The sequence below is a fragment of the Danio rerio genome, chromosome 9 (assembly GCF_052040795.2).
Source record: "Danio rerio strain M-AB ecotype USA chromosome 9, GRCz13ab, whole genome shotgun sequence".
NCBI lineage: Eukaryota > Metazoa > Chordata > Actinopteri > Cypriniformes > Danionidae > Danio > Danio rerio.
Genome location: NC_141029.1, coordinates 22089942 through 22103284, shown reverse-complemented (window position 1 = coordinate 22103284; position 13343 = coordinate 22089942). Strand labels below are relative to the sequence as shown.

The window sequence follows — 13343 nt, the reverse complement described above, 5'->3', positions numbered from 1 at the left end:
GAATTGGTTGCAATGTAACTTAAATGTGAACTAATGGACCATCAAAATAAAATGAGACCTAATTCAATACTAAATATGTTGTCAGTAGTATTATCAGTTAGAGTGGAAATGATGGATTTATATCTACAGCTTATGTATATGTCACAACAGATATAGCTAAAGCTAACAGAAGCTGCAGTGCAAACTTCCTGCAAATCACCCTGACAGATGACTCACACTGCTGTTAATTAACAGTTCACCATGTTTTGTGATTCACAGGTGTTTTCCATTTATTCATGCTTTATAGTTGCATAATGCAACCTTCATCTATGATTTAAAAACTTTTGATGATGAAAAGTTTAGCACAGGGACTTTATATTCATACTTTTGATTGTTTGAAACATACTGGATGGCATGTATATGATGGTTATGTAAATGACAGTACAGTCTCAGTAATACACATACAAGAGCTTGTCACTGTGAAGGTAACTTTTCAAAACGTACACATTTGCACCTGAAGGGTTTAAACTGGTACCACAAAGGCACATAATATTGCCTAAAATGTCAAGAGGTGTATTTTTGTACTTTCTCGGTAATATCATGTACCTTTGAATGGAATGATATGAACCCTTTAGATAAAAATGTGTATCTTTTTGTAGGTACCGTCCCAGACACAAACTGTTGCACCTTTATTTGTGAGCTGCCGGTTGTTTTTTTACTGATTTATTTCTATGTGTATTATTTATTATACAAAATGTTGATAAAGGCTCTTTGTTATACACTGAAGAACAGGTTTACTCTGACCAATGAGTGAACAATTGTACTCATATCAGAGATTTTAGTGCACTTTAATATGATTTTTGTTTTTCAATTTATTAGAAATTGTTTACTTTATTTAATGTCATAGTATAGACTCATTACAGTCACCAAGCAGCAACTAAATAAATAATTTATCTGAATTGGAGGTATTCATTTGCTAACTGTTTACATCTTTTATCATGGTTGATCCAGTATTTATAATGTATAACTGTTTCATGTTTTTAATCTTTAAATCTTAAGTGTTATGTATGTGATGAGCTCATTTATAGTATATTTATTATGAATAATTAAGTTTTTTGGTTTTCCTCCATCAAGCTTGCATACTGTACCTTTCATATTTATAAAATATTTACTTGAACATTTCAAAAAGATACCATATAAAATGGCCTGCATTGTAAATACAATGAAGAGACAAAGAGCAAATGTATTTTAAATGAGATATAGAATAACTGTCCATTATAACTAGTTAATAGTCCATTAATAAACTAGTTAATGGAGTTATAAATGACTTGTTAAATAAAAGTTAATAGTTTGTTAATTATTAATAATTGTACCTTATAGATAACCAATAGATAACTTACAAGCTGTTAGTTAACAAGTTATAAATGACTTGTTAACTGTATTTTATTGATTTATAACTATACCTAATACATTTGTAATAGATCATGAACAAGCTGTTAGTAAATTACTTACTAAAAACTTGTTAAGTATTAGTTAATAGTTTGTATTTGTTGTTGGGACATTATTCTAGTTATTCTATTCCAGCAACTTTTCTTATTTTATTAACTGTTAGTAAATGAGGAACAGTTGCAACTTTAGAATAATGTCCCAATAACGTACATAAGCTAATAACCAACACTTAATAACTAATACAACACTTAAACAACCAATGTATTATCTCACACTTTACAGATGTTCATAGTTTGTTTACCATCTACTAATACCATTGAAACTTTGTAGAACAGCAAATGGAAGGACCAAGTTCAAGCCACAGAAATGTGATGTGATATTGAAAATATAAAATGTTTGTACCTTAACCTTGTTCTGCTCATAGGCTTTTCTGTGTGCTGTATTTTACCTAAGAATCTCCCCAGATGAAATGTTGAACATTGTGTTTAATGTATAGAAACACACATACTGAGCCATCACATGGCACAACAGCAGTATACAACATAATACAGACCCATGAGCTTTGAGCACTTTTTGTGCTAAACATGAAAGCAAAATAAACAAAAATGTATTTTATTAGAAAAGTTTTAGTGACATTATTGAAGTGAAGTACGGACATGTAAACACTGCAATTAAACTATTACCATCATGTAGGACTATTCACTGCGTTTTGCGATAGGATAGTCCACACACACACACACACACACACACACACACACACACACACACACACACACACAAACACACACACACACACACACACACACACACACACACACACACACACACACACACACACACACACACACACACACACACACACACACACACACACACACACACACACACACACACACACACAAAATACAGGGCTGTTTGACATTATTCTTTGCAACCAACCGAGCCAGTTAAGACCACAGACACTGCATCGTGAAATGTATTTTTTTTTCTCCCATTCAATGTATAAACTTCCATTAAAACAACACTCTTCCAGCAGTTTATACTCACATCCAATATCTCATTTGTTAATGGGGGTCATGCATGAAATGTTCCCGAATTAAAGTGAAAGTACCAAACTACAGCTAAAGTCAACAAATTAAAAATGAAGCACACGAAATTACATAAAACTCAGGAGGAAATGTTTATAGCTCGGTGACGCAATGACTTTAGTTGATCTGTGTGCTATAACTTGTAAAACAGGATCATGAAAGGAACATTGAAAAAGCAAAACCTGTAAACAACTTAATCTTAATATTGTCTTATTCACATTAAGGCAAATCATTTGATTACTGACCATGTAAATGTAGTCAATGAAGGGTTATTTTCAAATTCACTCAACAGTCAGAATTGCTATGTTCACTGGGCTAACAAATCACAAATACATAATTAGGCTACAATATTTTATAATTTGGACTCTTGATCAGAAATTGAATGAACGTAAAATATCTATGGACCTAATTACTAAATAATTTAAAGCTGCCTGTATTTCTTATATTTTTTACGGTGAGTTTTTTTATAATTTTTTTTAATACCGCCTTCTTATACCTTCTCATGCCTTCATTTCCCACTATATATGATGATGAGTATTTCAGTTTGAGCTGGGGGTCAAATTACAGTAGTGTTATACAATCATCAAGGACCGAGTATCTTTTTTTCGTCAATCCTGGTTGTGAGCTGAATGCTAATTGCATGAGATTAGCACAAGCCTTGCCCTTTAGGCCTGATTTGGTGACTTAACTCTGAGCGCCAGCAATTTGATGCCATCAATATTCTCATGCCTTTACAAGTTGAGGATTTAATGTTGGCATGGAAACAGCTAGCTGTTTCCATGGGACCTTGTTGAGGAGTTGTTATGGTAACGAACTCATTTCTGTAGAATATGATATCTGATATGTATCTATCGATTGCGCGTCCTCTGGAGACCGTGGGCTCACTGTTTGTATAGCATGTGTTAATACTAGCATATAGCATCCTTATTAAGTTTTCCCATTACTTGCGTCATACTACATGATGCTAATATGAAGTCAGTAATGAATCTGGAGGTGTATATGTGGATGTACAGTATAGTGAATATCGTCCCTCAGGCCCTCGCCTACATAAGAACACACACTCACACTCCTCCACAAGCATTCGCTCTCTTTCACACTCCTACACCAGCATCTACTCTAACATATGAGTGCTAGAATAATCAGAGATGCCCGAATGGTAAATTCCCTCTATTTTTATCCCGGTTGTCCTTTCCGCGTGTCTCCCCACCTTTGTTGTGCTCCACGAGCTTGTTCGTCAGGGTGTGAGAGACACCGTGGTCTTTCTTATTAAAAAGCCCAGCGGAGGGCCGCCACCTCGCTCTCTCAGCCTTATTTCACTATTTTGTTCTTTTCTTCTCGCTTTCCGCCTTTGTGTCGAACATCTGTGATTCTTCAAAGCGCCGCAGAAGCAACCTGCTGTTAAACAGTGGCGTCTTTCCTCAGTTTCTTTCATTTCTTTCCCCTCGTTTTATTTGCATCGCTGCCGTCTGCCGTCACTCATCTCTCTGTCATGCAGTCTTTTTCTCCCATTTCATTAGTTTTATATAAGGAGCATCTCCACCCCACCCGCTCGCTGTTGTTTCATTAGTGGCGTGTACCTTTTGTGTGGCTCGTGCGCTTCAGCTCAGCAGCGATAATGTGTGAGCAAACATGAAGTTGAATAATTGAGTTCTCATCGTGCGCAGATGGCCTCAAAGCGCGAGCAGGTACTGTAAACCAACTCCTGAAAGCCGGAGGATTCATTTTCACAGTAATGTGGAAGGAGTAGACGCACAAGGCCGTTCATTCGAAGCTTACTGCTACAGTAGGTTTTCATTTATTCAGGGCTGTTCGCACTGAGAGACAGGCAGGCTGATGGATTCATAAAGGCTTTTATGTAGCTCTCTGTTTTAAAAATGAGAAAAAAGATACTCCTTTATAAAAGAGTTTGAAGGCCTTTATTTAGGATTATAATGTCATCAAGTGGCTCAACTGAACTTGGTTGCACATTTTATGGTTGGTAGCTTGGTCTTGGATTAAATCTGAAATATTTTTGCGGTGTGCGTAGCTTGCTTTTGTTCTAATTTTGAGTAAGAATCTTTAATATGTGTTACTTGGAGCTGAGAGTGCTTAATGTTTAATGTAGAGCATGTGGGAATGGGATTTACATTCATTGTGGGCACTTCTATAAACTACACACAGCTATTGCATGGAAAAATGAAGAGACACTTAAATTTTCCATGGCTCTGTATTGATTAGATATGGGCTTGAGAAGGTGGTGCGGTGGCGCAGTGGGTAGCGATGTCGCCTCGCAGCAAGAAGGTCGCTGGTTCGAGCCTTAGCTGGGTCAGTTGGCATTTCTGTGTGGAATGTTCTGCCCGCGTTCACGTGGGTTTCTTCCAGGTGCTCTGGTTTCCCCACAAAGACATGTGGTACAGGTGAATTGGGTAAGCTAAATTGTCAGTAGTGTATGTGTGTGAATGGAAGTGTATGAGTGTTTCCCAGTGATGGGTTGCAGCTAGAAGGGCATCCACTGCGTAAAACATGTGCTGGATAAGTTGACTGTTTATTTTGCTGTGGCGACCCTAGATTAATAAAGGGACTAAGCTGAAAAGAAAATGAATGAATAGGTCTGAGAAAAAATGTTAAAATAGCTTAATTTTTTTTTTTGAAAATGACAATTGGTCAGAGTAGTAAGTGATATAATTTGTTGCAAACTCTTCTAAAGATCTTCTAAACATTGGTCTTGTGTTCTCTTTAAAGTGATATAAAACATCTAAAAACATGGTACTTTTTGATTATTTTATGTAAGAAAAAAAGAGCTATAAATGTCAACATTTTATTTTTTTTAAGAAATGTCATCAGATTATAGGGTAAAAAATAAATTACTTAAACACAAAACTGTAAAATAGAAAATGCAGATTTAAAAAAAATATATATTTTTTTTTCTTCATTATTGGTTGATATTACATTACTTTTCAAACGTTTTCCAAAAGAAGTTAATATGCTTATTCAGTAAAAATGCTTTAAACGGATAGAAAAATGATCGGTTATACTGTTCTCTGTTTTCAAATCAGCATACTTCAATGATTTCTGAAGCACATTTGACACTTAAGACTGGAATGGTAATGCTACATATTCAACATCGGCACTTTAGTTAATTACATTTTAAGTATATAAAGAATGGGTTATTAACTACAGCGGTTCCAACTGTAGTTACGCCACATGCTTAAAAGATACCAGTATGATGGTGAAAAATTATACATTTCTAGTCAAACCATCCTTCTGCGATCTGCAATAAGAGCTAAAAATATGAGAGAGCATAGCTATAATGTGATGCTATTGCATTGCAATATGGAGCAATTAAGTGTTGATGTTAAATCAAAAGTAAATCACGGAATACTTAAAAATGAAATGATTTAATGACAATAATTTGCTTTAGTTACAACTGAATTAGTTACAAAAAACTGTATGAAATTATTAAACATGAAATGATAAAAGCATATGATATTAATTGTACCCAGCTCAAATGTAATTAAAGTTACCTGAAAGAGAGGGAGAGGCAGAAAGAGACGAAGAGAGTAGGCCCCAAAGAGAGCTTGATAGCAGAGAAGTCAGAGAATATGAACTCCAGAGCAGGAGAGGAGCAGAGCAGGAAAAGCACAGAGCAGGAAAAGCGGCAGAGCGAAGTTTACCATCTATTTTGTATCTTTCTTGATCATGTGACTAAATACAAATACCAAAAAGCCCAAATACTGAGACATACAAACTGACCAATCAATCTGACCATGTTGTATAACACGCAAAGTCCTCAGAAATTTATACCAGGGCCTTATCTTATAAGTATCTTAGGAATCTGCATGGACCTTCTTTGCCATATAAACAAATGCATTTGATAATTTTTTGATGAATTAATGCAGCTTTGGTGAACATTTGATTATTCTTTATAAAACATTGAAGAATCATACCAACCTCAAACTTTAAAAAGTAGAAATAATCATTCATTCAATCAATTTTTTTGCAGCTTAGTCCCTATTTTAGGGGTCATCACAGCAGAATGAATTATATTTCGGCATATGTTTTACAAAGCGGATGCCCTTCTAGTCACAACCCAGTACTAGTAAACTCCAAAACACAATCTTTCACACGCTCTTACACTACAGCCAATTTAGTGTAATTAATTTACCTATTGAGCATTTCTTTGGACTGTGTCTAAAACATAATAAAATTTACCATAATAATAAGAAAATATCAGAACAAACCCATAACCTTGGTGTTTCTTACATAATCTGCTTGCTTCTACATTAAACATCAGGACTGCATTCCAATCTCAGACAGCCAGCCAATAATGTTGCTTTAATCCTTGAATAATTTGATCTTGATTGGATATTCTTCATCTGGACTGTTGTCAGGTCGTCCTCAGCCAGGTACATGCATTTGTGTTTACCTCTGGCACTCCCAAGGCCTTTTCACCAAGGTGACAAGATGCTCAGAGCAGCAGGAGCATTTCATTATGTGCTACTCCAAACACTGGCTGGATGCACTTACAATTGCATCTGCTTCAGTGCTAGAGACAGCAATGCTGGATTCACAGAGGAGGTGACAATGTACAGGAAAACCAGATGTACCTTATATCATGCTGCCAGCAGTATTACATTACCACACCACTCCTCTTGGCACAAAATTAGCCTCAGATTGGGACAGTGGTTTAAAATCCAGACATTATATAGTTCAGTTGTTATTGGTTGCCAGATTTGTATATATGTTTGCTTAAATACAACCCATACTTCAATTCTTATGTCAACCAATGTACACACTGCAAAAAATGCTTTTCTTACTGACTTTTTGTCTTGTTTCTAGTCCAAATACCTACACATTCTTAAATCAAAAGTAATTTTCTAGACAAGCAAAACATGTTGCCGTGTTTTAAGAAATATTATGTCGAAACGAAGTAAGTTTTTCCTTAAACAAGCTAAATAATTTGCCAATGGGGTAAGAAAAATAATCTTAGGTCAAAAGAAAAAAAAACAAGTATATTTTGCTTACCCCATTGGCAGATTATTTTAGGGAAAAACACAAGAACAGCATTTTTTTTTTGCATTCTAAGAGAAAGTTAAAAAAAAAAAGAACATTTGTACATTTTTTATTAAATATTTTTGCTTTACTCTTCCCCAGGTCATACAACATCTTTTTTTTTTTTTTCACAGAAGATGATTTTTAGCTGAACTAGTTGTCCTCGGTGGTTCATACAATGCAAATGTCTACTGGCACCTTGTGAATCAAAAAATAAAATTAAATAAAAATAATTCTATACTGGCAAAAACAAAAATGATACATTTAGGTGTTATGAAGCGAATTGGTCTGTGCAAGAAGAATATTTTCAAATTAATATGTGCTTTTCCATTGACTTATTTACCTTAGAATATTGATTTTCAGAAGGTAGATTTTTGAGATAAATGAGTATATAGTTGTGTAACATTAGTAAGGCATGTTAACTGTAATAATATAGCCTAGGTAACGGATATTGAAATCAGGGACTGTTAAATGACTCAGTTGGTTAATTGAATTACAATTCTGATGTATAATTCGTTTTTCCTCTTTAAAATCAGTTTCTGGTTCATAAATGAGTGGCTGAATTAAGCCAATATTACTACTTGACATTGTGTAGTTGATAAAAATAAATATTGTAGTTGAGTGGAGGCATGATTCTGCAAATACTAAATGAGGTTACGGTGTTACAAAAGTTATACAGACATTTTTTTATGGTATTTTATTTTATTCATTCATTCATTTTCTTTTCGGCTCAGTCCCTTTATTAATCTGGGGTCGCCACATCGAAATGAACCGGCAACTTATACAGCATATGTTTTACGCAGCAAATGCTCTTCCAGCTGCAACCTATCACAGAGAAACATCCATACACACTAGGGTTGGGCATCTAAGCTATAATCCCGATCCGATACGCATCTCGATACAAAGAATACGATCCGATATATTTGCGATACATTTGTGACATTGCGATGCAACACGATACGATATACACCCATATCCCGATACAATGCGATAATTTAGCACTAACTTATTAGATCAAGTTTATGAGATGATGTAAGAAAGGATGCTGTGCCATTGAATGAGTTTATTTATTTATTAACCAAGTAAAACCAAGACTTTTTTTACAAACTGGCTTTTCTCTCAGAGCCAGAGTGTCAGTTTACAGTAGATGGCCATTTTAGAACATATAGCACATATTATTTAAGTATTTTCAAGATAAACAGAATGTATAAGTGCAATATATATTATAAATGTATATATTTGCACTCTTTCAACATAAAGGTTTAGCATTGCACAACAAGAATTGTGATTTAACTTTTCAACTATGAAAACAAGTTTTACAAAGATATATTGTGCCACTGAATATTCAAAACTTAAGGTCGTGAACTAGCAGTGTTATGCTGCTTTGAAACATCACTATCACTATAAACAAAAGGCTAATAAAAATATAAATAAATAAAAATTAACAGGAGGTGTTTAAAACCTTCGTTCTCTGTGACACTAGGCTGAATATCTTTGCAGATGAACAATGCAATAGCATTCGTTATTGGCGTAGAGCGAGCAGAACTGTTGCGCATGGAGAAAACTTTCAATGCTTTTGTCACCACTTTTGGAGCTGGTAGCTACAGTTGAAGCAGAGCAGGAAGCCGGGGATGCAGGAACACTGGAAGATGCTTCCACAACAACACAGAGGCGCCGCTTCAAGTGAAAATTCAGATTAGTCGAACTGCCCGCGTATTTTACAGATGCACGGCACATTTTGCAAATTGCATCTGTCCTGTCAAGTCGTCCATTCTTTTTGCAGAATCCATAATGTTGCCATACTTTAGATTTAAAACTCAGTGAGAAATAAAATGTTTGTTTTGCTTCTCGCGCTTTCTGAGGGCGCACCACTAGCTTCATCCGCACACCTGATACACTGAGTTGTAGTGTAAGTGTACACATCCGCAAGTCTGTTGCTAATGCATACTTTATGTAGGTCGATTAAATTATGCGCCAAAAACAGGTTGACAACACTTGCTAATAAATAAAAAATACATTCTATATTAAAAATATAAGTTTTATCTTAGAAAAACCGATGCATCTCACAAAAACCGATGCATCTCGATTTGCTTCCAAAATTTCATTCATCCTCTGCTGCTCTACCGATGCACTCGCATCGTGCATGCGCATGGCCACGTATCGATACATATCGGTTAATCTTCCCATCCTTAATACACACACATTAACACTCATGCACTACGGACAATTTACCTATACTGCATGTCTTTGTACTGTGGGGGAAGCAAGAGCACCTGGAGGAAACCCACGTAAAATGCGGGGAGAACATGCAAACTCCCCACAGAAACGTCAACTGACCCAGCCGAGACTCGGAATAGCGACCTGCTTGCTGTGAGGCAACAGCACTACCTACTGCACCACCGCATCGCCTTATTTTATTTTATTTATTTATTTTATTTATTTTCTTTTATGTTTATTTAGGTATCAATTAAGAGCACCTGCTTTTATTTTTAAAGTGTTATTTATATCTCTGAATGCTCAAAATATGCTTGAAAAGAAACCATGTGCAAATTTATCTGTAAATTCATAATATCTTTTGAATTCAAAGATGAGTTTTATGGGCCAACATCTAGATTAGTGCATCTAGATGGACTTTATACATTTTCTCGTCTGCTTTTTCTTTAAAAAACTACAGGAAAAAAAAGAAAAAAAAGAAACTTGAGCCACTGGCAGCTGTCAGCGCCTCGCTGAGATAAATGTTGTGGCTGCAGTTTTGCGGGATGTCACACAGGTTTATTTCCTCCATTTTAGGTTTGTTATGAAAACATATTTCTAGCATGGTGATGTCAGAGCAGGGTGCTGACGTGATGTTTCCCCCTGGCTGAAGATCTGACTGCTGCTAATCAATGCTAGCGCCACGAAGATATCTAGCGGTAATGGGATGCAGAATATCATGTCGTGTGGACTCTGTGCTAAGGAATTGAAGCGTGGTGTCAGGGATGCGCTGGGAAGCCTCGCTGCCGAGCGTGGGTTCGGGTGGCACGTTTACATAGCAAGCTGTCCATGAAATCTGTGTTTGGCTTATCTGAAGTCACTGGTCTATTCTGTTTTCATGCTTCCTCAGCTTTACGCAAACATGTGCATCTGCAACAAGTTGTTTACTACTATGTGAGCCTATGGCACTGTACACAAGAGAAAGGTAACAACTATATAGACAAAAACCCATAAGAGTTGAAATACCAAGCCATGTAGACAAACGCATACTCAATATATGCTCTCGCAAACCCTCATAGTGCTCTGATGCATTAATATTTAAACAGCCATGCCTTAAAGCTGCTACTGTATAAACATATTGATTTGAACTGATTTTCTCTGTTACACCTGTAGCTTCCCTCGTGGCACTGCTGCGGATACACTGAGTTCTTGTATTGCAGCCTGACACATTTTGGAACATGATGTTGCAATATTGAGCCAATGTTGCTATTGTTGGTTTTGTGTTACTTTTTTTATTATGAAGTAAATATTGCAGATTGCTTCTGTTAATTGCAATACAACTTAAATAAAAATGTGTGTGATGTAGTGAAAACAAAATGAATTCAAATGTGAAGTTTTTAGGACAAAAATTCTAAAGTTAAAACTAGAATAAAGAATAAAGCTATTTTATTAAATTGATTATATATACAGTTAAAGTCAGAATTATTAGCCCTCCTGAATTATTAGCCCTCCTGTTTATTTTTTTCCCCAATTTTTGTTTAAAGGAGAGAAGATTTCTTCAATACATTTATAAACACAATAGTTTTTAAAACTCATTTCTAATAAGTGATTTATTTTATCTTTGCCATGATGACAGTAAATAATATTTGACTAGATATTTTTCAAGACACTTCTATACAGCTTAAAGTGACATTTAAAGGCTTAACTAGGTTAATTAGGTCAACTAGGCAGGTTAGGGTAATTAGGCAAGTTAATGTCTAATGAAGATTTGTTCTGTAGACTATCGGAAAAAAATTAAATAGCTTAAAGGGGCTAATTTTAACCTCAAACTGGTTTATAAAAAAATTAAAAACTGATTTTATTCTAGCTGAAATAAGACTTTCTCCAGAAGAAAAAATATTTTCAGACATACTGTGAAAATGTCCTTGCTCTGGAAAAATCAAAGGGGGGCTAATAATTCTGACTTCAACTGTATATATATATATATATATATATATATATATATATATATATATATATATATATATATATATATATATATATATATATATGAGCCATATCACACTTGTAGCAGTGTGATATATCGGCACTGGTGGGAGGCATGTGTTGGCGATGTGCAGCCAAACAACAGTTTATATTACATTTTTTTCTCCCATACAACAGTTTGTATTATGATTTATACAACCGATCGACTACATAATCATGTATACAAAAAAAGAATATCTAAAAATCCTTTTGAATGAAGAACTATTTTCTTCAGCCATTCATTTACATCTGCACCTGACGTCAGAACAGCAGAAACCATTACTAATTCACCAACGTCATTTTAGAGCTAGTATTTAAATGATTCTCTAGCATAATGTCTAAAGTGATGACAAAACAAGTGATTTTGCTCACATTTTAAGAATATATAAGGCCAAACGGGATGAAATGCCATCAGTCTAGAGGCATTTCTCAGTATTTCTCTGTTGCAATCGGGATATCACAATAATTAACCCCCAAAAAGCCAAAGCAACGCTAACACTACCAGATTACTGTTGTGTTTGCGATGAGGAAAAACGCTAAACACATGTGGGCATTTATTCTTACTTTCTTTTTACTAAACTAGTCTGCAGTAACAAAAGCAGGAGACTTATTAGAAACAAATAGATGACTAACCAAAAAGTAACTCAGGGTTGCACAGAGTGGCCAACACAAAATACACACATTCCTGATATTCCATCTCACACTCAATACAGTACAATTACTATCATATAAAGAACAACACTACAACATACAAAAGAGAGAGAGATTGACTCAGAATGTCACTTACCAGTTTAATGATGATTTGATCAGCTTCAGTTAGAAATTACACTGTTTTTCTCATTATGCTGTCTCTGTCGCAATCTTGTGGATGGACAACATCAACCATCTTTGCTCTGCTCAGTATGACAGGTTGAAGGATGCTGACGCACTGTATCTCCAAAATTATAAATATTTAAAATTTGCACTATTCTTATAAATAAACTGTACACTTACAATCTTAACAACTACATTTTTGTCTGAAAAGCCTCAAAAGTACGTTATGTTGTCCAACAGCGCAATATTTGTCAAACTGTAGACCTCTGCTTGCCACTCAAGTGGGCGAAGTAATACACAAGGGTGAAGAGGCTGTACGAGTGCTGATATTATGTTAATATCTCATGGCTATAAGCCAATCAAATTCGAGAGCCAGACAGAACTGTTATATATATATATATATGATGACTACTATACTAGACTTTTCTTTTTTATTGTATAATTATAACTATTGCATAATTAACTGTGCATGCTCATTTACCAATGTTGAATATTAAATTTCCATATTTCATGTTGTTCATGACAAATTGGCGATGCCTAAATTAATGTGCTAATTTAAGTAATAATTTTTGTTATAAATTTTGTAATAATTAATAGGTTACCAATCTTAAAAAAAAAATCTTCTTAATTTCAGCTCAAATTTTAACACTGATGCATTGTATAGTAGCATAAATAATTTGCTTCAAGGTACTTGTGCGGAGTACATTTCAGATCTAAGAAAACATACATATATCAGTTTGTGCTACAGTGCACATAAATCAGTTT

At 35.0% G+C, this 13343-nt stretch overlaps 1 protein-coding gene across 1 annotated transcript in view; it reads left to right on the top strand.

Moving 5' to 3' along the window:
* The window catches only part of igsf3 (immunoglobulin superfamily, member 3), a 279332-nt gene that overhangs the window by 158066 nt on the left and 107923 nt on the right, over nt 1–13343 (top strand).